This window comes from Camellia sinensis, chromosome 3 (assembly GCF_055761805.1).
Source record: "Camellia sinensis isolate YWXY chromosome 3, ASM5576180v1, whole genome shotgun sequence".
Lineage (NCBI taxonomy): Eukaryota > Viridiplantae > Streptophyta > Magnoliopsida > Ericales > Theaceae > Camellia > Camellia sinensis.
The window spans coordinates 23541375-23566396 of NC_138963.1; the positions used below are offsets into that span (position 1 = coordinate 23541375).

Genomic DNA, 25022 nt, shown 5'->3' on the forward strand with positions numbered 1-25022 from the left:
TTTTACTGAATTAGAATTAGAAACAAAATATAATCTCAGAACCAAAGTCTTGACATCAAAATAAAACCAAAACTTAAAACAATCATCCCATAAGTCTAAACCACAAGTCTATCAAATAGAGTCAAAATATTCATTATATATTTAATATATATTATATGTAAATATATTCGGTCAGTTTCGGTGCAAATCAGTATATAGTGTATCAAAACCGGCACCGAATCAAAAATTGAAAAAAATTAATTTCCTAAACCGAACAGACCGATTCAGATTAAAAAACCGATCAAATATGACCGGTTCAATCCGGTTCGATCGGTTTAGTCGGTTTTTCTTACATCCCTACTCATACTAAAAAGTCATTAAAAAAATCAAATAAATTTATTTTTATTCAATGAACAGCTTATTTTTTATTTAATTCTCATTCTACTTAAAGAAGAAGAAGAAAAAAAAAATACTTTCATCCATCCTCACACTGTTCGAAATGGGTTGATTTGATAAGAAATGTTGAGAAATGAACTATTTTTCTATGTTTGGATTATAAATTGACTAATGGCTCATTTGGTAACTCAATTTTTTAGTTTAAAAACAAAATAGTTAAAAAAAAAAAATTTCTCTATTTTTTTAATTTTTTTCATAAAAATTTAAAAAATTATCCTAAACATACTAATTTTTGAGGTAAATTACAAATGCACCCCCTAAAATTTGTTTAAAGTACAAATTGCCTCCTGTGGTTTAGAAAATTATAAATACCTTCTTGTTAGTATTTTTTATTTAACAGAATTAACTAAAAAAATTAAATTCATAATTGCTCTCCTATACAATAATAAAATTATCTAAATTATTAATTGAAACATATTTATAATATCATTAAAAACTATTATCTGACTTGATAATTTATTAATAAAAAATGTGATTTGGTATAAAATTACAAACCTTAGGGGTGAAATGTAATTTTCAAAACTACAGGGAGCGATTCGTATTTTAATCAAACTTCTGGGGATGTATTTGTAATTTATCCTAATTTTTTTATCTCATATTATAGTAAAAATATTCAAAAAAATTACTAAAAAAACATGCTCTCAAACAAGCTATAAGAAATGATGAAAATTTGTGAGAAAGACAAAGCCCTTGTTTGGCATGGGGCTAATTAGTCACAAAAATACAAAATATGCTAAAAAATCACAAAATGTCATATTTAAATCATAATTATTTTATTTTTTCTTCCACAATAGTAAAAAAAAGCGAAAAAGTCAAATACAAACGAGATTTTTTAGCCTCAAGCTAAAATAGTCAAAAAAAAACTTTAAAGCCAAAAACCAACTCACTTTCCAAAGGAAGCCAAAGGTAGCGTTTGGTTTAATTTTGAAATTACGATTCTAATAAAAAAAAATTAAAAAACTCATAGCCAAGTACTCAATTCAAAACTCTTTTTAAAACCAAAAACTCAAAACTATTTTCAAAACTCTATTTTTTAAAAAAATATCAATTTTTGTTTTATTTTATTTTATTCTTTCAAATTATTCAAATAATTAAAATTATGGAAATAAGCATATTAGCATATTATTATAAGCATATTATTCATATTAGGATATATTCAAATATTGCCCTAAATTTAATAGGATATATTAAAATTATGGAAATAAGCCTTTTGAAAATTATTCTCCCTCCCTGTTAATCACTTTCAGTTCAAGTTATAAAAATAAAAAAAATAAAAAAGTTGACTTTTATTTTTCTTTTTTTATCAAAATTTGTGTTTGTGGGTTTATTATGTTTCCAAAAAATTGATTTGTTTGTTTCTCTAATTTCGTGTGTGCCTTTCTTTATACAGATTTGTACATATTTTAATAGTAAAAATTGGTTTAGGGCCCCTCTCCCATTTTTCGTAATGGAAAAGATCCACGATATTATTTTTTGATGTCTAAGGTCCCTCCCATCTATCACAGAGAAATTCAGCCCCCTTCCTTTTCTCTACTCTTACTCATCACCGCGATGAAACACGCACACACAGAGTTCACTGTTCGTGATCGGAAACGCAATCATCATCACTCTGTTTCTGAAATACAGATCGATCATGGAGGTCTACAGATGAGGATTGCTCTTCTATCTTTCTTTCTCTCTCTCATCGATCTCATGCCTGCTATCACTTCCGTGGCAGATGTGCGAAGCCATGACCTGAGCGAGCCTGATGGATTCAACTAAAAGTTGTGAGATTGTACAACGATAAACAGAGATCTCAAAACATACATATATATATATATATATATATCTAAAAACCTGGTCAACAATTTACAGAAACTATTTTAACTATGCATTAACAAATTCTAAATTCTAAAGTTTTCCGATCTATTAGTGGCTTTTACCAGTTTCCTATTAGGAGGATGGTTAAATCGGCATGCCGCACCAAATCTGCATAGGCCAATTCTGATGTAGGTGATGCGACGGCGATATTTCATCTTCGGTCCATCTGTTTATAGCACATGATCTCGGTTTTATAGAATTCTAATTGATGGCTTTTGCAAGGCTGGAAAACTAGAGGTTGCACTTGAGCTGCATCGATAAATTTCATCATCTTCATCCCATTGTGCTTAGATTGGAATTTCTCTGGAGAGAAATTCCGAAGTCCAGAAAAATTTGGTGAACGAATTTGCAAACATCAATATCAGGTCCAGAGAAATTCTTCTGAAGATAAATTCGGAATTCTCAGAAGTGTCGATGTAGGAACTGTTTTTAGAATGATCCCCTTCAGCAAATAAGTGAGGATTTTTTGATCCAGCAGTATATGACAGGTTATGTTTACTTTTGTAATTATCAGGAAAGAATCCTCTTGGCAAGCTCAGTAAACCACTAGTATTTCTTTCACTGCGGAGCTTAGTAGATACTATTGGTGATTCTGATGTCTCGAGATGTTTTCTTGACAATTCTGCAGGTCTGTGAAAGCGCAGATGAGCCACAATTCGGTCTATAGCATTGGTCTTAGTCTCCGTATCAGGCATTCGAGTGAAACTGCTGCAATAAGATAGCATCACAGGTAGAGGAGGTATAATGAAAATTGGAAAGCTGCAGTTTCTTCTAAGCCTTTTGTGATGAGAACTGAGTATGCTCACTATCCAGCGGGAATTTTTGATATAAAATGGAGCCCGGTTGGAGCGATTGTTGGTCCGTTGCTTGCTCAAGCCGATGCAGATGGTTACTTGAGGCTTCATCACCTAGAATGCTGTTTTGATGGATCAGCAGCTGGAGGTAATAGGGTATATAAGTGACAACAGTAGCAACAATGGTGGAGGATCAAACCCACGGCAGAGAAATCTGAATTTTCTCTGGAGTCCATGAAAGGCTAAGGAAATTTCTCTGGCAGTGTCCATGAAAGGCTAAGGAGGCCAATTTCTCTGGACCAATTTTCTCTGACTTGAATTTTTTCTGGACCAATTTTCTCTGGATTGTTGTTGAGGGATCTTAGACATCATGAAAATATTTGATGTCCTTTATACTATAAAATCATAATATCAGGGACACTAAATTTAATAGGATATATTAAAATTATGGAAATAAGCCTTTTGGAAATTATTCTCCCTCCCTGTTAATCACTTTCGGTTCAAGTTATAAAAATATAAAAATAAAAAAAAATAAAAAAGTTGACTTTTATTTTTCTTCTTTTTATCAAAATTTGTGTTTGTGGGTTTATTATGTTTCCAAAAAATTGATTTGTTTGTTTCTTTAATTTCGTGTGTGCCTTTTTTTATAAAGATTTGTACATATTTTAATATATATATATATATATATATATTTTATTTATCAAATATCAAATATATTAATATCAAATGTTACATTGGACATGGTTATATATATGTACATTATTTAAAAAAATGTCAATTTTATATTATAACTTTAAATGAGATGTGTGTGCCTAGTTGCTAGTTTTTTAAAAACACACACAATTAAGTAACAAACAAACCAAATTTTGAAAAACTGAATTTATACACAAAAATAAACAAATGCTTGAAAAAGTAAAACAGGAAAACCAAAAAAAAAACCCAAGGTGTTTAAGTCTAAGTCTAATCTAAAAAAATTCACACACATGGTGTCAAATTATTCAAAGAAGCCTGCATAAATATTAATTAAGAACCTAAAAATTAATTTAATGAAAATACAAGAAGCACTGATTTTTTTTTTCAAAAATACACACACGCAAAATTAAGAACACTGATTTTTTTTTTTTTTCAAAACACACAGACAATGAAACTTTTTAATGAAGAAAAAAAAATACATAATAGTGTTCTCACAAAAGTAAACAAACAAACAAATCAAATTATAAAAAAACTGAATTTATACACAAAAAGAAACAATAGTTTAAAAAGTGAAATAGGAAAAAATTCAAAACTATTTAAGTCTCCAAAAAATTACATATAGTTATCAAAGTGTTTAATTAAAAACACTTATAAATATTAAGAACCTAAAAATTAATTTAATGAAAAGACAAAAAGTACCATTTTTTTTTTTTGGGGGTCAAAAACACACTCACACAAAATTATGAGCACTGATTTTTTTTTTTTCCAAAAACACACACAATAAAACTTTTTAATGAAGAAAAAAAATACCTAATAGTGTCTCAATCAATAAACGAAAAAATATTCACTAAAAATATTCTCAATCATCTCCCTCCCTGTCCCCCTGTCTATGCATATATATTCATTACTTCCAGTTAAGCCATTCCACACAGCCCCCCTCTCTCTCACTCACAGTTTTTGCAGCATTCACAGTCTCTATCCCCGTCTCTCTCTCTCTGTCTCAAAATGGCCGAGTCACAAAAAATGGTTTTTGCTGCCTTTTGGTACTCCATCGTAGGCCGTCTCCTCTGCACCAACGGCAGAAAGGAAGATCAGAAGGAGGAAAAAAGTGGAGTTCAGATTTTTGATCTCCAGCATTTTGATCTTTACAGTCCTCATCAACCAATGTCCGCATCTTTGGTGTTCACGACTGATGCCATGAGACTGTTGGAGGAAGAACAGTTGCTTCAATTGAATAAGTAAGTGTTCTCTATATTTCTCTCTCTCCCCTTCGTCTTATTCTCTCTCTAATCTGTCTCATTGAATTTCTACAGGAAAGAGAAGGACCCGTTGAAGCCAAAGCAACCGATGTCTGCGTTTTTCATATTCAGAAATGAGCGAAGAGCAGAGAGCAAGTGTGGCTGGGAGGTCATTGAAGAATGGAACAACATGACAGAGAAACAGAAGAAACCATATGAAAAGGTTAAATTTACTCTTTCTCTCTCTCTCAATCTCCCTATCTCTGTCTCTGCAATAACCATTTTATATTTTGGGAACTTGCAGATTGCAAAGCAAAACATGGAAAAATATTTGGAAGAAATGGAGGCTTACAAGCAGAGGAAGGAGGAAGGGTCTGCCAATCCCAAAAAAGAAGAGGATGAGATGATGAAAATTCACAAGCAAGAAGCCTTGGAATTGCTCAAGAAGAAAGAGAAAACAAAAGAGAATCGCCAGAAGAAGAAGAAGAAGATTGCTGATCCCAACAAACCGAAGAAGCCAGCATCCTCATTCCTTCTATTCAGGTCAGTCATTTCAAAATATGTTAACAAGATTAAAAGTAATTACTATTACGAGCTTTATGTGTCAAATTTACTTGTTCTTGAGAAGTTCATCCTGAAAACGATATTGTGGATGCTTTTCTTTTCTTTTCTGTTTTTTTTTAATATTTATTTCAGTGGTTGGAAATTATCAGATTAGAAGGAATACTCCTAGTTTATGCACTTTTCTGATCAATTTTGATGGAAAGTTACACTGTTAGGAGCTTTAGGTGTCAAATTTACTTATTCTTGAGAAGTTTAAACATGTATCTATATTCAATAAATATTCAAGTTTTGGCAATTTTCAGAAAAATTCTGATGGACTTTTTTATTTTTTATTTTTTACGTCTGACTTGCAGGTGTGTGCGGTTTTGAACCATCATTTTGGAACTCTGCCTGCTGCAATGTGAAAACATCTCTGCAGGGACGGAACTTAGTGTAGGCCAACAAGGGCCGTGCCCCCCCCCCCCCGTTTTGTTCAAGATGCCTGGTTATTATGTATAGAATTGGTTCAACACCTGTAATTTCTTTTCTTACGTGGGCCTTCCTTCGATTTAATTATCATGTTTTTAACATTTTTTTAACATCTGAAGAATGCTGTATAAATTTTTGCAATGAAAGTTAAAATATTTATAGTATTATTTTGTTATAAAGTTGAATTTATAGTGGGCATCTCTAATGTGAAAACATCTCTGATGTGTTTTTGATGATTCGGCTGCTCTTGTGGATACTTGTTTGGATCGGACCTTGGTCTCTGTCTCATGGTTTTGAGAGCATCGGTGGTGGGGAGAGCTGTTAACTTGGGTTGTGAAGGGGTTTCATCGGGGTTTCATTTTTTTTTTTTTTTGGTACTAGACTATCGGCTAATTCAATTTAAGTTTGATGAGTTTTAAAACCATGCTAATTGAATCATATACATATATATGTAAAAGATACCGCATAGTTAATTTGAGTTGTAAATTGTTTGTGAGACTACCAAAAAATTGAGAGAAAAGCAAAAAAAAAAGAGAGAGAAGGGAACTACATATTAGTTGTGGCTTTTGGGGGCAAGAATTTATAATTCAGTGGAAAGATTTTGAAAATTATATGATAGTGCCATGTTTAAAAATATTTACAAGTTAATGGAATTTAAAATTTGTAGGACAAATTTGCTCTCTATTTTTGGCGGATAAATTACACTCACCTCGAATGAAATTAATACAAATGGTGAGTATCTATTGAAATAAATAAAATAAATAAATATTTTAATTTTATATAGATGACAATATCATTTTTTTTTAATACGAGTAACAAATTATTAAAAAAAAATTAATGTAATTGTTATATAAATTAAAACTTCAAAGCAGTCCAGTATAATTTTATTAAACGTGTGATTAATTGTATTTTCTTCAAACCTTTAGAAAACGTGTATTTTAATCTTTGGGTAAATTATACTATGCCCTTTTTATATTTGACCATTTTTCCACTTTAAGTTTTCTTTTCCCTACTTGGCTTTTTATGTTTTAAGTTTTTTTCAATTTATTTTTAAAAAAAATTAACTTATTTTTAAAATTAAACAGAAAATAACAAATTGATAGTCATGTGATATAAAAATATTTTATTTTATTATAACTTACACACGTGACAAAAACTCAAATCCTAATATAAAAATATATTTTTTATGTCATGCAGCAATTAATGTAACATTTTTTGTCTAATTTTGAATAGGAGTTAACTTAGGAGTAAATTGAGAAAAACGTAAAATATAAAAAGTCAAAGTTGAAAAAATAAATCAAGGGGCCAAAGTGAAAAATATCAAATATAACGGGGCAAAGTGTAAAAACACTATATATATATATAATTTTTTGTGTTTGTGTTTTTTTTGTCTTCCGGATCCCAACTGTCTCAGGGTTTTGTTTATTATAAGTTTCTTCTACTCCACTCCTCTCCCCCCACCATTGTAGTCTCTACATATTTTCTCCATTGTTCATTACATACACAGACACACCACCATATATATAGTTCCTTTCAATCCTTGTTATAATTGGTTGTGATTGCTTTCTATGCAATGATTATTAACCTTTTAGTTCATAGGAATAGGAATTGGCATTGTCTTTTTATTTTGAAATGATATACAGACTTTTTTGTTGACTTTTTTTCGTTTAGTGATTTTTTTTTTAAAAAAAATTCAAAAAGCTTTAGACTTTTAGGTTCTACTTGACTAGACGAATAGGAAAGTAAAATCAGATTTGGAAAAAAGTCTGCTAAAGTGGTGCATCCCATCATACTGAAACACAATTTAGTACTTAACTATATGATTCAATTCTATATATGTAGAATTACTCTTTGATAATAGTACTCATTAAACAAATGACGATTCAAGTGTCGTGTTACCTAGAGAAGCATTGATAAAAAGGCTGGCTCCTTGATGGCAGTGGCATATAATTCTACCAGCAATCCTTGGGGGTGGAAATTATCTTTAGGCTTCCTTGTTTCACTCAGATTCAATGCAACCCTTTCACTTAAGAAATGAAAGATTGCTTGCCAATTATTTTAGCGCTATTTTGGATGTTGGCTGAGTAAATATTTGGTTACCATGGGGATGAAATACTTGATATCTTGTCAAATTTTTGTTAAATGAAATTAAAGACCTATTATGAGTAGCAATTCTATTTCTCAACATCATTTTCCAATAATTTTAATCCAGATTCTCTTGTATACTAATTTTAAATCACTTTAATTCATGGAGGCAAACAGTTTAGAAACCTTTATATGAGCTACCTACCCTTCAAATTTTTGTTGAAATAGGCAGTAAAACCTAGAGACTATGGAGATTAAATTAAAGATAATTGAAAACTTGTGCCTTTTGGATTATGTGAACAATTTAAAATTTATTATGTTGTATGATGAATTTATTATTTCATTTGTCGGTATGGTGTCTTACCTTTGGTTTATTATTCAAATGCGGATTTGCTTATAATGTTATTGATAGTTCCCTAGTTGAAAAACGACTTGTGGAGGAGGTCAAGAGTAATGATATACTGATAATAGTTGGTGAAACTGGAAGCGGAAAAACAACACGTAAGTTTTGTATTTTTATGATATTCTTTTCTAATTTCCTTTAGAACAATATGTAAGAATGTTCTAAAGTGGAATAATGTATGGTGTTCCTTTGTGATTCCTCATATAGATGTTTGGTTAGAACTTAATATTTAACATGTCCTCTTCGGTTGGTGTCTTTACGTGATAATGTACTCTTCAATATGAATTTCAATGCATTTGGAGCAAAGTAGGCTTTGAGCTTTATGCATGCTTTAGGCTCTTATCTAGGTAGTGCATGATATCAAACAAACGATGGATCATTCTACCTGCTCAAGATAAAAGGCTATTAGGGGCAAAGTAGGCTTCAGCACTTCATATTACTTATTAAGAGATTTACTGTTGAATCTTTATTGTCACAATTTCTTAGTTGGGTTTTTATGCCAGGACCTTCGACTTGGGGGACAAATATAAAAAGGGTTTACTCTTCCTTACAGTTGATCTTCCCCTTGTTTATTCTCTAACCTTTTTCTCTTATATGGGCCAATTTTTCTAGAGTTGCCACAGTTTCTGTTTAATGCGGGATTCTGTCGTGATGAGAAGATCATTGGGATCACTCAACCTAGACGCATTGCAGCTGTTAGTGTTGCGAAATGGGTAGCTGAGGAATGCGGTGTTGAGTTGGGCCAAAAAGTTGGTTATTCTGTTAGATTTGATGATATGACTTCCAGTTCAACGAGGATCAAATACATGACAGATGGATTTCTTTTGAGGTAGAAAGTATGTTTCACTTCATTGCATTATGTTAAGAACTTAGGTCACCTTTTAATTTGATGGTAGCATTTGCTGGAAAAGAATTGCTTATTTTTTAAGCTTGCTGGTTGGTGTCTTCATTTTGAAGTTTGTGTTAAATGAGTAACAAAAATCATGCATCCATGATCTAGAAGACTTGGCCTTTGTTTTGTTTTTTTAAAATTTGTTCTCTAATATTATATCCCAGCCAGTAGGATTAGATCAGAGACACAGAGAGATGGTTATATACATGGAAGAGTCACAATCTTTCATGGAGGTACAATCCTTCATTGGGTTGCACCTATTTGAACAAATGTGTTTTCGCACCTGCTTTGTGTGAAAAAAAATGATGTACATTAGTTTTTGCTTATTGTTTCTTCCCTCTGTCTCACTCACTGGGTTATCTAACGACTTTTATACATCAATCTTCAGGTCTCTCTGGGACCTTCAGAATTTTTGGTGTTAAAAATGGTACACAGAGTCTGGATTATTTACACTGATGAGTAGTTGTATAAGAATGTTTACTTACTAAAACTTCATCATGTTGCCTTGTTTGCATGCATTCTGATGAATGCTGAGTATGCTCACAGGGAAGCATTATTGGACCCATACCTCTCTAGGTATGCAGTTATCATTGTTGATGAGGCTCATGAGAGAATTGTCCATACTGATGTCTTGCTGGGCTTACTGAAAAGTGTGCAGAATGTGAGGTCAGGATCAGTCAATCAATGCCCTAATATTGATCATATGAAAGCAAACAATGGCGTGATGATGGAAAAGAAAATGATGCTGAGAGCGCTGGTATCCTCAAGCAATATCAGGGGACAAAGTTCAGTCCATTGAAGTTAATCATCATGTCTGCCAGTTTGGATGCACAAATTTTTTCTTTGTATTTTGGTAGTGCAAAAGCCGTTCATGTACAAGGGCGACAGTTTCCTGTGGATATACTCTACACTTATCATCCCGAGATAGATTGCATTGATGCAGCTTTAATAACTATATTTCAGGTTGTTAATTGAGCCTCTCTTGGGTTCTCGTGATTCCAACATTATCCCAGTATTTTTTTACAACTTACTTAAATTGGAACTCACTTTTAGATGCTTGAGTCTCTTCTTTTGTCAAGTTGAAGTTTGGGCTACAGGGGATCTTGTTTAAGTTTCTGTTTTTTTCCCGGGGTGTGTATATGATTTCTTTAAAGGCTGTTTAGGATATTTGTAAGTTTAACTTAACAATGGCTAAATGATCGGAATTCCCGTGAGGGTATTTATCACGCAAGATGGAATCAACAATCCGGAAGCAAAGGTTATTCAATGGTTCTAAAAACTTGTATATAAAGAACACATCCTGCCATTGCTTTTATAAACATAATGACAACCATTCCCAAAAGTCACAACCTTTGGATACAAAAACTAACAGCCACAATTGTCATGAAACAATGTGTCCATTGTGTTCAAATTCAAATACTTAACTTACCAGATTGTTCCATTTCCTTGCGGGAAGGAATACACCAGCCATTGGGTTTTAATCAAGTATGCAGAGACACACCACATTATGGTGTGGTCATAGTTAATCTAGCAATATTCCCACCTGGTAACTTGCTGTTTGGTTTCCAATATCTCTTGTTTCTTTTTGTTATGGTGGAATCAAGTTTTACTGTTCCTTTCTCAAGTACTTCTCAAAGGCCTTAACATATCCATCTTTAATACCTAGATCAATTTGGGTCTGCAATTGTTCACTAGTTGTTACTGACATATTAGACATTTGTCTGGTTGTCCTTGTTTACATTCATTTTTACAGCTTCATTAGCTCATTTTCTTACCTTGTAGATACATTTGCAAGAGTGTCCGGGTGATATACTTGTATTCCTGACTGGCCAAGAAGAGATTGAATATGTTGAGAAGCTTGTCCAAGAAAGTCTTCGACAGTTACCGGAAGAAAACCAGAGGCCAAAAGTTTTACCCATATTCTCATCTCTTCCATCAGAAAAGCAGATGCAGGTGTTCATGCCACCTCCAACCAGATTTCGCAAGGTAGATTGTTGATGCATATTAGATTTCTTTTAGGTTGCGTATTAGCTGGATGCTTTCAGATATTTATGATCGTTGACTTAGAATTTTTTAATTTTATGCTAGTAATTTTAGAAGGAAAAACAAGAAATGACTCTCTCTTAAAGGCTGTCTAATATGGCATTTTACTTGGGCTATAATGTTTGTTCCTGGGTTTGATCTCCCTAGTTGAAACAGAGTCTACAAATAATGAGGTTATATTGGGCTGAGGTCCACTTGTCAAAAGAAATTCTACAAAAACTAGTTCGAACTGACATATTATTAACAGTCATACAATTGAATTTTTGTATATCATGGTGACTATGTTGGTCTGAACTGAAGCCTATGTATATAAGCATAATTAATGAAATAACAATGAGATGTAGGAATTTTCTATTTTAATGATTGCACAAAATTAAATTATGTGAAGATCAAAAGAATCGAAACCCTTAATTAGCAGTTGCATGTGAAGTACTCCAAAATTTGGTACTGGCTTATGATTTTGGTGAGTGCCTGCAACCAAGTTCACTCTTCTTGTTACTTGATGCTCCTAGAACCATACAAGGGTGTCAAAAAGAACAGGCAATGCATTGGATGAGAATCGAAAACATGGTTCTCTTGAATTTTTGCGACTTCCCAAGTGTGTCGTGCATATTGGTTGGACAGTCTGCTAGAGTTATCTTTTCTTTTTCTTTTTTTTTTCTAAAAGGGTGCTGTGGTGTATGAACTGAATCAACCTCTGCCTTTTGGTTGAGGATGTCCCTGGTGATTGTGTCATGTATTTTAAGATGCTTTTGAATCATTTGGTTCATTTGTATGATCGATTTTTAAGTTGAAATATATTCTGATAGGCCAGTTAAATTTTGTGGTGTTTATTTCTTTGATCACTTTTGTTTTTTGTTGTTTGTCTTACATGACTATTGGAAATGGTATGAAGTGTGAGCTATACTTGCATGTTGGATGATCATTTCCTTGTGTGATGCACTATTCCAACAATTTCTGGTATCTATGTCTAGCACTAGTTAATATGATTGCCTGTTCTGTTTGGGTAATACTAGCAACTAATATTGCTGAAACATCCATAACAATACCTAGAATCAAGTATGTGATAGATCTTGGATTGGTGAAAGCATGCACCTACTGTGCTCGTACAGGGATGGAATCATTGATTTTTGTTCCAACCTCAAAAGCACAGGCTTTGCAAAGGAGGTAGGCATACTGGATTACTAAAGCACAGAAAAATCCATGTTATATTTTAGTGATTTCATTTACTATTTTAAGTAAATTTCTTATTTATCATGTCCCCCTTAAAAAAGAGATCTACTTATGTTCTGAGCTATCTTTTTCATGGAGTGGGTGGGTGGGGGAGAGTACCCATAGGTTTACGAACTTCATCATATAAACAGGCCAAATGATGTGGATTTTATTGTATTTACCCAATATTCATTCTGTATATTTGTTGGCATTTTTCATTGACTGAATATAAATGAATTTTAATCTCATGCCTGCTACTTTATTTCGGTGGATGTGCAGCCCGTGAAGGACCAGGCAAGTGCTTCCGCCTCTACCCTGAGATTGAATTTAAGAAACTCAGGGATTCTACAATTCCAGAGATTACACAGTGCAACCTTTCAAATGTCATTTTGCAACTAAAGGCTCTTGGTGTTGATGATATTTTTGGGTTTGATTTCATGGAAAAATCATACCAAACCAAACCAAGCCTTAAGTCCCATCAAATGGGGTCGGCTACATGAATCCTTCTTCTCCACGTGGCCCTATCAAAGGCCATTTTGTTAATCAAATTAAGTAGATCCATATCTCTATTTACAACGCTAACCAACGTTAATCTAGGCCAACCCCGTCCCCTAACACTTCCATGTACCGTTACAACATCACAACTCTTCACTACTGCCTCTGTTGGTCTTTGTTGAATATGACCAAACCATCTCAATCGATTTTCTCTCAACTTATTTTCTATCGGTGCTACTCCTACCCATTCCCTAACAAACCAAGAAGCCCACATCCTCATTCCTTCTATTCAGGTCAGTCATTTTAAAATATGTTATAAGCACCTATATATATACCTAACAAGATTAAAAGTAAATACCTAACATTTTGGTCATTTTATTTTTATTCACAATGATGATGGAATTGCTAGTAGTCACGGATGAGCCATATGGAGGTGAATCAAAGAATTAGCATACATTAACAGTACAACAAAATGTAATGAAATTTGCTTTATATTTTCTTATACTATGTTATTTTTGTTGAAAACACAGCAAAGAGCCAAGAAAGAACTTGTTGGAAGAGAGGCCGGGAATTAATGACTCTACGCTTAATGCCCACATTTCAGTGAAATGGAAGGTGTGAAATTTAACTGTCTGTTTGGGTAATTCTTTTTTTGAAAATGTAAAAAGAAGTACTGGAAATTTTGGTTTTGTACTTGTAGGAATCGAGTGAAGAAGATAAGCAAACCTGGAATGAAAAAGCTGCAGGAGCCAAGTGTCATGCCCCGAGAATTTCTGTGACACAAGGAGCAGCGTTTGAGGTGTGCCGCAGGCGCTGGAAGGTTCCTGAAGGTGTGAGAACGGGCTAGAGTATGCTAGAAGGCTCTAGAACCTGGTGGAAGGATCCGAAGTGGCCTGGAAGATTCTGGAATGTGGTGGAAGAACCTTGAAGGGTCCAGCAGAGTCTGGATGGGTCTGGAACATCCTAGAATATCATGGAGAAGCCTACCTTGTACTACACTAGTATAGGGAATTCTAGAAGGTAGTAGAAGGGTAGTTGTCCTAGATATTTCTATGGAGGGTTCTAGAGGAAAGCTTGTAGCCTTTGGATCAAAATGATCCTAGCCATCCGTTGAGGAGGAGGATGGCCATATAAAGGGGAGGGGTCTCATTTGTAAGGGATCCAAGAAGGGAGCCAAGAGAGGAGATCCAAGAGAGCTCTAAGAGTGAAACACTTGTGAGTGTGAGAGCCTTGTAAAGCTTTGTACACAACTATACTTGTATAGTGAATACATTCTTCCACCTAAACTTTGTGTTTTAGTTAGTGTGGTCAAGTGGGGAAGGCTGACTTAGGTGCGACCAAGTGGGTTGATAAGCATCTAAGGCCACACAGTTGGCTTGGAAAATCCAAGGCCGTGACACAAGGAGCCAAGATGGAATTGGAAGAGTATAACAAATTTGCAACAATGGAGGAGGAAAACAACAACAACCCACAACAGTAAAAAGCAAGCTTGAATATTGATGAAGGAGGCTCTACTTCTGTCAATGTGTTCAAAACTAATTCTTTTTGTGTTAACATCTGTTAACTACTACTAACCCCCCGGACATGTTAACATCGTTGATTTTTACTTTTTTTTGGCCATTTGAATGTTGAATCTGTAGTTCAAGATTGAATTAGTATGATGATTCAAAGTAGTTTGCAAAATCAACGAAGTTGTGTTTTCCAAACATTCCAACTTGTGTGTTGAATTAATTTGATGATTTAGATCAAAGCAGTTCCCAAATCAATGAAATTGTTAAAATACTCTTCAGTTATTGCAAGATGTTGTTCTATGCTGTGGAAGGTGATTTTAAATGTTAATGTATGGATAAAGTAATATTTGAACTTTCAAATTTTAGAAATTCATCACTTCAAAATATTTGGACACTACTAATCAAGCATTAGATTTTTTTCATTACTCAAATTTTCAGTTTTATATAGCTCTTAACTGATTGTTTTGTTTCATCCTTGGGAGGATGCAACATGATTGCTAAGAAAATAAATGCCCCAGCCCTCGTTTCAGTTTAGTTTATCTTTCCAATTTGTTAAACAGGAAAGCTTTAGCTGAACTCCATACACTTCTAATCTCCTACTCCTTGGCTTTGTTCTAAAGCATCTCAGAAGAATAACTTGTCTATTGTTCTCAGTTCTTGTTGCCTCTGGCTTCACAAAATGCATTTGCTTTTCTATCTTTTCTTTTGCATTGTCACCTATTCATCTTGTTACCTTTATTTCTGACTGCATGACATTCTCGTGACAAAGCATAGTTGGACCTGTTTTCCGTAATTGATATGGACATTTGAAGAATGAAGTTCATATGATGCTTTTAGATATAATTCTCTCTTTCACCACTTGCTTGAGACATAATATTTTTATTTCTATCAATTGAACATTCCAACTTGTAAAAGAATCTTCCGAGGAATGTTCAGACTACTATACAACAAAAGCCAAGACAATTCTTTTCGTGTTAACATCTGTTAACTACTACTTTCCAAGGAATGTTCAAACTATATAACAAAAGCTAAGTCAAATCTTTCCTATGCTTTGGGTCTTTTGCATATATCTAAAGAGTTATCAAGATTAAAATTGCAGATTTGCCTTGTTCAATCTGATGCCAAACAAGAAAAACTCACAACTAAAAACTCATCATTTAGGCTTATAAATTTAGATTTTTCAGTAAGTGTATGGACACAACCATATAAAAATATGGGTTCCACACTCTAATAATATGCATAACAAGATTATGTCGTTTTTCATTGTTTTAGCTGTTCATTTTCCCACTATTTTCTCTAGGATTTTAAATTTGAAATTAACTCAAATTTTTATTTTTTCTTAATGTTGCTTTAGAAATTCACTATTTTGAATTTTCTCTAGTATTTCCACTATTTTGAAATTAACTCATTTCTTGTGACTCTTGAAATGGGTGAATTGTGTGGTGAATTTATGAATCTAAATGATGTGAGTTTTTTGATTCCACGTATCTTTAGGAAGAAATAGTTGTGGATGTAGTGGTGGGTGTCCAAACAATTATCATGTAGAGCATTTTTAATGGAGTAGTTAAAATTGTGGGTTAATTAATAAAAAAATAATAAAAGTAAAACTCAATTTTGTGTGTTAAGAGCATCTGTAACATTTATTCTTTTTTGTTTTCATCAAATTTGAGTAAAAAATTCATTTGATATCGAGCGTTCTAATAAAAAAAATTCTTTTTCATCAAACTACCGGTCAATCGGGGGGATGTCTGGCCCGTGGACTGGTTGGTGTAAATTTACGAAAACTCTTAAGCTAGTTGTCCAGTATATGATTCTAACGGCTATCACTTGTGGTGAAAAATGTTATGAACCATTTTGATAAGAAAAATTGTGGCATATTGTGATGTATATTACTAATGTTATGAACCATTATGGTTGGTTTGTTTCCCAAGAAAATTCGGTAATTTACTTTTGTGATTGTTATTTGGTCTTTCATATTTGATGGTGCTGATGTGAGAAAAGATAAGTGGTTAGAAAAAAAATTTATTTTCTTTTTTGCTAATAGTTGAAGCTGTTATGCTCATTACATGCTATAGAGCACATCTCCGCATTTTATTTTCTTTGTCTATGTGCATGTGGGTGCATATGTACTGTTATGATGCTTTCTGTTAGTTTGATACCAAAATGTTTTCTCTTAATAAAATAGACACTACTTCTTTGTTGTCTTAATTTTTTTGGTGAAACTACTGAGGGGGGAAAAAGACAATAGAAGTGTTAATGTGAAACTAGTCATTGCTACTTAACTATGAACCAGTGATTTGGGAATATGGCATCATTTATGTGCAGTTGCTTACTTACATATGTCACTTGTTCTTGAAATGCAGAAAAGAGCAAGATATTCATGTAGCCTCTCAGCTTTTTATGCTTATGGACTCCAACAAACCCACATCAAGATCTGTGCCACTGGTGGTTGTGGTGGCATCTACTGATAGGTTAGTATTGCACTCCTATTGTCTTTAAGACCATCTGTTTCTTGGATATTTCAATAAGTTTTATTTTTTATGTTCATGTGTCTCATGCATTATGCAAATCCATGTTAACCTTGCATTCATGCTGCTGTCGTCAACGCCTCCCACCACTATTACGACCTTCTCTATCTGCCAAACCTCCCACCACCAGTCTTTCTCTCTACAAAAATTCACCTCCAAACTTTTCCAGGTAACATAGAACCCACCTCCAAACTTTTGCAGTGCAACAAAAAAACATTGTGTTTTGTTTCTTTCAATGGAAAATTTATATTTGAATATCCTCATGGCCTCTTTAACTTATCCTTACCCCTTATCCCCTGGTGGTTGCATGCTTGCACTCATCCATAGTAAAAAGAGAGACATACATGTTTCATAGTTTTATATATGTAACTGAAATTTAATAAGAAGGAAACTCAAAGCAACTGAAAACACTAACGGATTGTAAAGGGATAGACATAACAAGGGAAGAAACCAATTTTTTGTTTTACTTATTTTCTCTTTATTGAAGGCTGTGAAGTAAATATTGTATATAACCTTTTGGTGTCCTGTTCTTGTGAGGTAGCGTATCTTTCATCTCTGTTGGAGTTACCAATCCAATTTAGAGACAAAAACCATAGCTAATTCCTTCAATATTTTCAAATTGAGCACTGTCATTTTTTGGATCTTATTGCTTTGCATCATTTATCAGATCCTTAGAATTTTAGCCTTAAATTTAACATATATTATGAGGTTTATTCTTGCCTTCTGGTTTACATGTACAAAGACCGGATGCAATTGACCCTGCACTAAGAAGGTCAGGGCGTTTTGACACTGAGATTGAAGTTACAACCCCTCATGAAGATGAACGATTTCAAATACTTAAGGTAAATTGAATTTTCAAGAGTTTTTGTTTGGAAATTGTTCTGTAGCACCCCTCACCTTTGGATAACTGTTACTGTTACTCAGCCCAACGTTGAATTTATGGAGTTGAAGGCAATAATGCTCTTTTCTTATAACATTTTGCAGCTCTATACAAAGAAGCTTCCTTTGAATCCCAGCGTTGACTTGCGATCCATAGCTGCTTCTTTCAATGGCTATGTTGGGGCTGATTTAGAAGCTTTGTGTCGCGAGGCTGCCATGTCTGCAGTAAGAAAATCTTCAGATGCAAATGAGGAAGCTGGTATGCGTAGCTTAACAATGGATGACTGGAAGCATGCAAGATCTGTCGTTGGTCCAAGCATAACAAGGGGTGTTACTGTGGAAATTCCCAAGGTTTCTTGGGAGGATATTGGAGGATTAAAAAATTTAAAGGTTTGTGAACATTACACAATCAGTTGAGGCTGAAACTCTTACTGACCCCTGACAGTGTCTCTATATGTGTTACAGAAAAAGCTCCAGCAAGCTGTTAAGTGGCCTTTAAAACATTCTGCTGCATTTTCAAGGCTTGGAGTATCACCTGTTTGTGGGATTCTTCTTCACGGACCTCCAGGGTGCTCAAAAACCACCCTTGCCCAAGCTTCTTTTTTTTCCTTGAGGTTTGATCATCTTTCATTAATTTCAGCAAGATAAGGTTAAGAGCATAAAAATTTAACATAATTATAAATTTTAAGATGCGTTGTGAAAACCTTGTGGGTAGTTCAAAGGATGGATACTGTTGTATGTTACTTCACTCAAAATTGGAGCCAAACGTTTATCAAAGTCATAAAAGCTCTGGCTGAAAACTTCTTCAAAACTACTTGTAACAAGTGGAATAGTCATCTCAAATGGGGAGTGGAATATTAGGTTATAAAAATTTAACCTTGTTAAGGAAAATAGGGCAAAGAAGAAGAAATTTTTTTTGGATATCTTGGGATTAGGTAGGATTTGTTAAATAATCATGTTTTGCCTGGATAGAAGCCATTCAGGAATGTTTCCAGTTGATGTTGCCAGATTGCTTTTAGGCGGTGGTATCTTTCTCTTAGAACCCACTGAATAAAATTAATAATTGAGACAAGTTTCAGCGTTAAACTAGTAGTTTTGAAGACTTTGTGTACTGAATTTTTAATGAAAATTTTAGGTTATTTTTTTCTTTCATCAGCAAAAAAAAAAAAAATGAGATCAAATTTGTCCATTAAAATGAAGAATAAAAGTCACAGTCCATTGCATACCTTGAAAAGCGGCTCTTTGATTAAAATTTTGTACAGTTGCATGTCTTGAAAATTTATGAATGATGAATCAGTGGGGCAGAATTATATTCAATGTATGTTGGAGAAGGTGAAGCTTTGTTGCATAATACGTTCCGGAGGGCTCGCCTTGCGGCACCAAGCATAATTTTCTTTGATGAGGCAGAAGTTGTTGCTGCCAAACGGTTAGTGTTCTATTTTCATTTGGTTTAGTCCTTCATTTTGTCAATTAAAACTTAATGTGACTCATCTGTTACATATAATTGTAGCCTCCCTTTTATTTCTCTTGTCAAGTTCATGAAAATGTAGGAGCAAGAACAAAAATTTTCTTCTTATTTTTTTGACAAGGTATAAGCATGTACATATGATTGTATAATTAAATATATGTATGCTTGTCCTTCTGAGTCACAGTACAGTTGATAAATGAATAGAAAGAGGAATGCACTTCCAAGATCACACATCTTTGTTCTCTACACTGAGGCTTGTCTTCCCCACCACCTTGAAATAATGATTTTGTTTCATTTTGGTTCTACTTTTTTGCTTTGTTTTGTTCCTTTTCTACCTTTCAATGACAGAGGAGGCAAATCAAGCAGCAACATTGCCGTAGGAGAGAGGCTTCTATCTACCTTGCTAACAAAAATGGATGGTTTAGAACTGACAAAAGTAAGCATTAAACTTCATAAATTATTTTGATAGCTATTAATTTCAATCATCATCATGAGAGAGAAATTAAAGATAAGATTTTGAAAACTTCACTTGATATCTGCTGATTTCTTTCTTAGGGAATTCTTGTTTTAGCAGCTACAAATCGCCCTCTTGCAATTGATGCTGCTCTTATGCGGCATGGACACTTTGATCTGGTAACAATTTTGTCTAAGCACTTGTCCATTGCTCCTTGTTCTTGTGCCTTTTGGATGTCCTTTCTAGCTAGCAGATAAGCAATGCTAGCCCTTGAACTAGGTTTTTTTTTTTTTTTGTAGAGTTCATGTATAATTATTACTGTGGATTGTTTGACTTTTTCCTTTTATAGATGTCTAACATATATTTGTTTTGGGGGAATAATTAATATATTTATTTTTACATCCAAGTCAGGTGAGCAAAACAAAAAGTAAATAGTTAGCTCGTTGCCAAAAGTCCTGGTAATTTCTTTTCTATGAAATTGTAGGTCCTTTATGTGCCACCACCAGATTTAGAAGTGAGCAACAATGTTGATCTCAAACACATAGCAGAGGATACTGAGCTATTCACAGGGGCGGAGTTGGAGGGCCTATGCAGGGAAGCTGGAATTGTAGCTCTGAGAGAAGACATATCTGCTAGTGTTGTGTGTAATCGTCACTTCCAGACTGTCTAGAAGTCATTGAAGCCAGCCCTAATGACAGAAGAAGTCAATTCGTATTCATCATTCATGAAGAACCCATCTCTGATATCTTCTGGCTCATCCAAAGCCAGTGCTAAACAGAACAGCAAGCACACTACGAGTTTGTTGGGTTCAGTGGGTCCTGTTTCGATTGGCATCTTAAGCTTCATTTTACTTGCCGGTGTTAAATATTACTTCATGCAGACTGATCGTTTTCCAAATGAACTAGCAACAACATAAAGAATTTGCTCATGCGTTATCGCATAACCGGCGAGCCTCTCAAAGTACAATTCTACTAAAAAACTTCACTGTTAGGAGCTTTATGTGTCAAATCTACTTGTTCTTGAGAAGTTCATCCTGAAAAGGATATTGTGGATGCTTTTCTTTTCTTTTCTGCTTTTTTAATATTTATTTCAGGGGTTGGAAATAATCAAATTAGAAGGAATACTCCTAGTTTATGCACTTTTCTGATCAATTTTGATGGAAAGTTACACTCTTAGGAGCTGTAGGTGTCAAATTTACTTATTCTTGAGAAGTTTACTCTGACTAGGATATTATGGACACTTGTTTTTCTATACCGGTTGTGGGAAATTATCAAATTAGAAGGAATGCTCCGAGTTTTGGCAACTTTCAGAAAAATTCTGATGGACTTTTTTATTTTTTATTTTTTACGACTGACTTGCAGATGTGTGCGGTTTTTGAACCATCATTTTGGAACTCTGCCTGCTGCAATGTGAAAACATCTCTGATGTGTTTTTGATGATTCGGCTGCTCTCGTGGTTACTTGTTTGGATCGGACCTTGGTCTCTGTCTCATGGTTTTGAGAGCATCGGTGGTGGCGGGAGCTGTTAACTTGGGTTGTGAAGGGGTTTCATTGGAAGAATGCAAAGGCTTTGGGTGTGCTTCAATCCAAAAGGACTGGAAAAGTGTAGGATTTTAAAGATTGTATGGCTGTGTTTTGATTGATCTTTAACCTGGATTGTTTTTGGCCTAATTATCGTATTAAAAACATCTCCTTGAATACCCTAATTTGTGGAAGTTGGGATTTTTTTTTTTTTTTTTGGTACTAGAATATCGGCTAATTCAATTTAAGTTTGACGAGTTTTAAAACCATGCTAATTGAATCATATACACATCTATGTAAAGATATCATGTAGTTAACTTGAGTTGTAAATTGTTTGTGAGACTACCAAAAAATTGAGAGAAAAAAAAGAGAGATAGAGAAGGGAATTACATATTAGTTGTGGCTTTTGGGGGGCAAGAATTTATAATTCAGTGGAAAGATTTTGAAAATTATATGATAGTGCCATGTTTAAAAATATTTCAAGTTAATGGAATTTAAAATTTGTAGGACAAATTTGCTCTCTATTTTTGAAGTGTAAATTACACTCACCTCGAATGAAATTAATACAAATGGTGAGTATCTATTGAAGTAAATAAATATTTTAATTTTATATAGATGAAAATATATTTTTTTTATACGAGTAACGAATTATTAAAAAAATTAATGTAATTGTTATATAAATTAAAACTTCAAAGCAGTCCAGTATAATTTTATTAAACGTTTGTGATTAATTGTATTTTCTTCAAATCTTTAGAAAATGTGTATTTTAATCTTTGGGTAATTATACTATGCCCTTTTTATATTTGACCATGTTTCCACTTTAAGTTTTCTTTTTCTTACTTGACTTTTTATGTTTTAAGTTTTTTTCAATTTATTTTAAAAAAACTAACTTATTTTTAAAATTAAACAGAAAATAACAAATTGACAGTCATGTGAAATAAAAATATTTTATTTTATTATAACTTACACATGTGACAAATACTCAAATCCTAATATAAAAATATATTTTTTATGTCATGCGGCAATTAATGTGATATTCTTTGTCTAATTTTGAATAAAAGTTAATTTAGGAGTAAATTGAGAAAAACGTAAAATATAAAAGTCAAAGTTGAAAAAAAAATTCAAGGGGCCAAAGTGAAAAATATCAAATATAACGGGGCAAAGTGTAAAAACACTATATATATATAATTTTTTGTGTCTGTGTTTTTTTTGTCTTCCGGATACCAACTGTCTAAGGGTTTTGTTTATTATAAGTTTCTTCTACTCAACTCCTCTTCCCCCACCATTGTAGCCTCTACATATTTCTCCATTATTCATTACATACACAGACACACCACCATATATATATATATATATATATATTCCCTCATCTTCCACTACTAGCTTTCAAAGATAACCTTCAATGGCTCCTCTCGGAAGTAAAAACTCCATACAGAGTAATAATCAACCTAACCTGTACGGGAAAGAAATAAACTTTCTCGTATAATTCTGTTGATCAAGTCTGCGTTCCTCCGTACGACGTCGCTGTACTCCTTGAAAACACAAACGTGAGCTAGCCGGCGGGTGTGTGCCGGATACCTCTCCGATGCCTAAGTCAGCAAAATAGACAAATAGACAAAAGCTCTGTGTATTCAAGAATCAAAGCTGTGTTACCTCTCCATAGGTGATGTTATGAGCTTTTATAGGTTCCGCATGGCACAATCTGAGTAGGATTCTTACTCCTCCATATAGAGTCCTCCTAGGAATCACATTCCTGAAAGATAATGCTTATCTTTCAACACCCCCCTCACTGCTTAAACCAAGTAAGATGGTTTTACCACGGTTGGATGTCAATACGACCGAGCTAACATGATCATGCTAAAGCCGCAGACTAGACCGAGCTCTAGCTAGCTTGGTTCTTCCTTTCACTGCGTGTACCTCGGTTCGACATACTCCAACCAGGCTGTTGAGATCATGCTAACCATACTGAGCTAGGACTGAACTAACCCATAGCATGGTTCTGAGGAAGGCTCAACATACTTTGGCTCAATATGGTATGACCGGGCTAACTGTTACCGCGCCGACTGTAGTGACCGAGCTAACCACCAAGCTCTTCCGGACCGGGCTAATTGCAAGGCTCCTCTGGACCGAGCTAACACTTGCGATCCACTTGCTAAGCTCTTTTTACCGCGGCTGACACCTTTACCTCGGCTGACACCTTTACCTCGGCTGATATCTTTACCTCGGCTAATATTGCGGTCAACCAAGTTACTTAGGCTCTTCTCTCTATTTGACTACCTTGCTTGGTAGCTCGGCCATAGCATTGACCGCCACTAGGAAGTAGTTAAGTCCCGTGGCTAGGTCTCATAGCTAGGCCTCGTAGCTAGGTCCAATAACTTGGTCCCGTAGCTAGGTCTTGTAGCTCCGTCTCGTAGCTAGGTCCTGTAGCTAGGTCCAACAGCTTGGTTCTGTAGCTAGGTCCTAAAAACATCTTTGACCGCCACTCCAACCTAGCTCGGCCCAATTTGGCTACACAAATTACCCTCTCAATTGCCCCTTAATTCCATCTGCGTAGCATGATTTGGGATTACCTGTTAACAGCCGAGCTAAAAACTTCAGCCCTTCAACCGAGCAATAACTTGGGGCAAAACCAACTCCTTGACTTAGTCAAAACCGAACTAAGAATGCCACACCATAAGCTTCAACCGGGCTACGAATCCCTCGTTCCACTTAGCCGAGCGAGGACTCCATTTATTTCGCCTTTGTTTCTTTTAGCACGGTCCAACGATCCGTGCTTAATATTTTTCCTTTTCACTTTGCAGACTGACTAGGTTGGCCAGGCACACTTTTGCACGCTCAACCGTAATACTATATTTTGCAATGTGAGGCTGCCAAAGACCTCTTCTTCAAGTGTGGGTGGAAAGCAGCTATGGCGCAACTCGGTCATAGCCAAGAGACCGAGGTCTTCCTAAACCCTCCTCCATATTTTATACCAAGCTCCATGGTGGATTATGCAAATGCCATTCAGCAAAAATTTCTTCAAGCTGAGGAAGGTGATGCATCCCAAGAGCCTGATAACAACGCCCAGCTTGATCGCCAGTCCATCTCTCCAACTCCAGCGGTCTCCATCTCCCTTGCCTGTTGTGTCTGATGCAGTGCCTTTGACCGAGCTCAACCAAAGTGTGCTTGCCATAACCGAGCTACCTTTAGGTGAAGCCAGGGTTGAATTGGATGCCGATTTAGATGACCTCTTTGCATGACCATGTACTTTCTTTTTTTTGGATGCTAACTTTGGAAGCTTTTATAATCGGGCTGAGTTCCCAACTATTGGACCTTTTTCTTGCTTTTGAATGAAAAAACCTTTCATGTTTCTATTCGGTCTGTGCCATATCTGCATTCATTTTGTACAGAGATTAACATTTTCTTGCTGAGATAACTATCTCGGTCTTACTCTTGCAATATAATTATAGCTGCCAATCACTCTTTAGCCGAGATCCCTAC

General features: G+C 34.5%; 2 pseudogenes; both read left to right on the forward strand.

Moving 5' to 3' along the window:
- Positions 1-3080: 3080 nt before the first annotated feature.
- LOC114294318 (pre-mRNA-splicing factor ATP-dependent RNA helicase DEAH10-like) lies at positions 3081-14029 on the forward strand (annotated as a pseudogene).
- A 126-nt stretch (positions 14030-14155) lies between these two features.
- LOC114288843 (cell division control protein 48 homolog B-like) lies at positions 14156-20938 on the forward strand (annotated as a pseudogene).
- The last annotated feature ends 4084 nt before the right edge of the window (positions 20939-25022 follow it).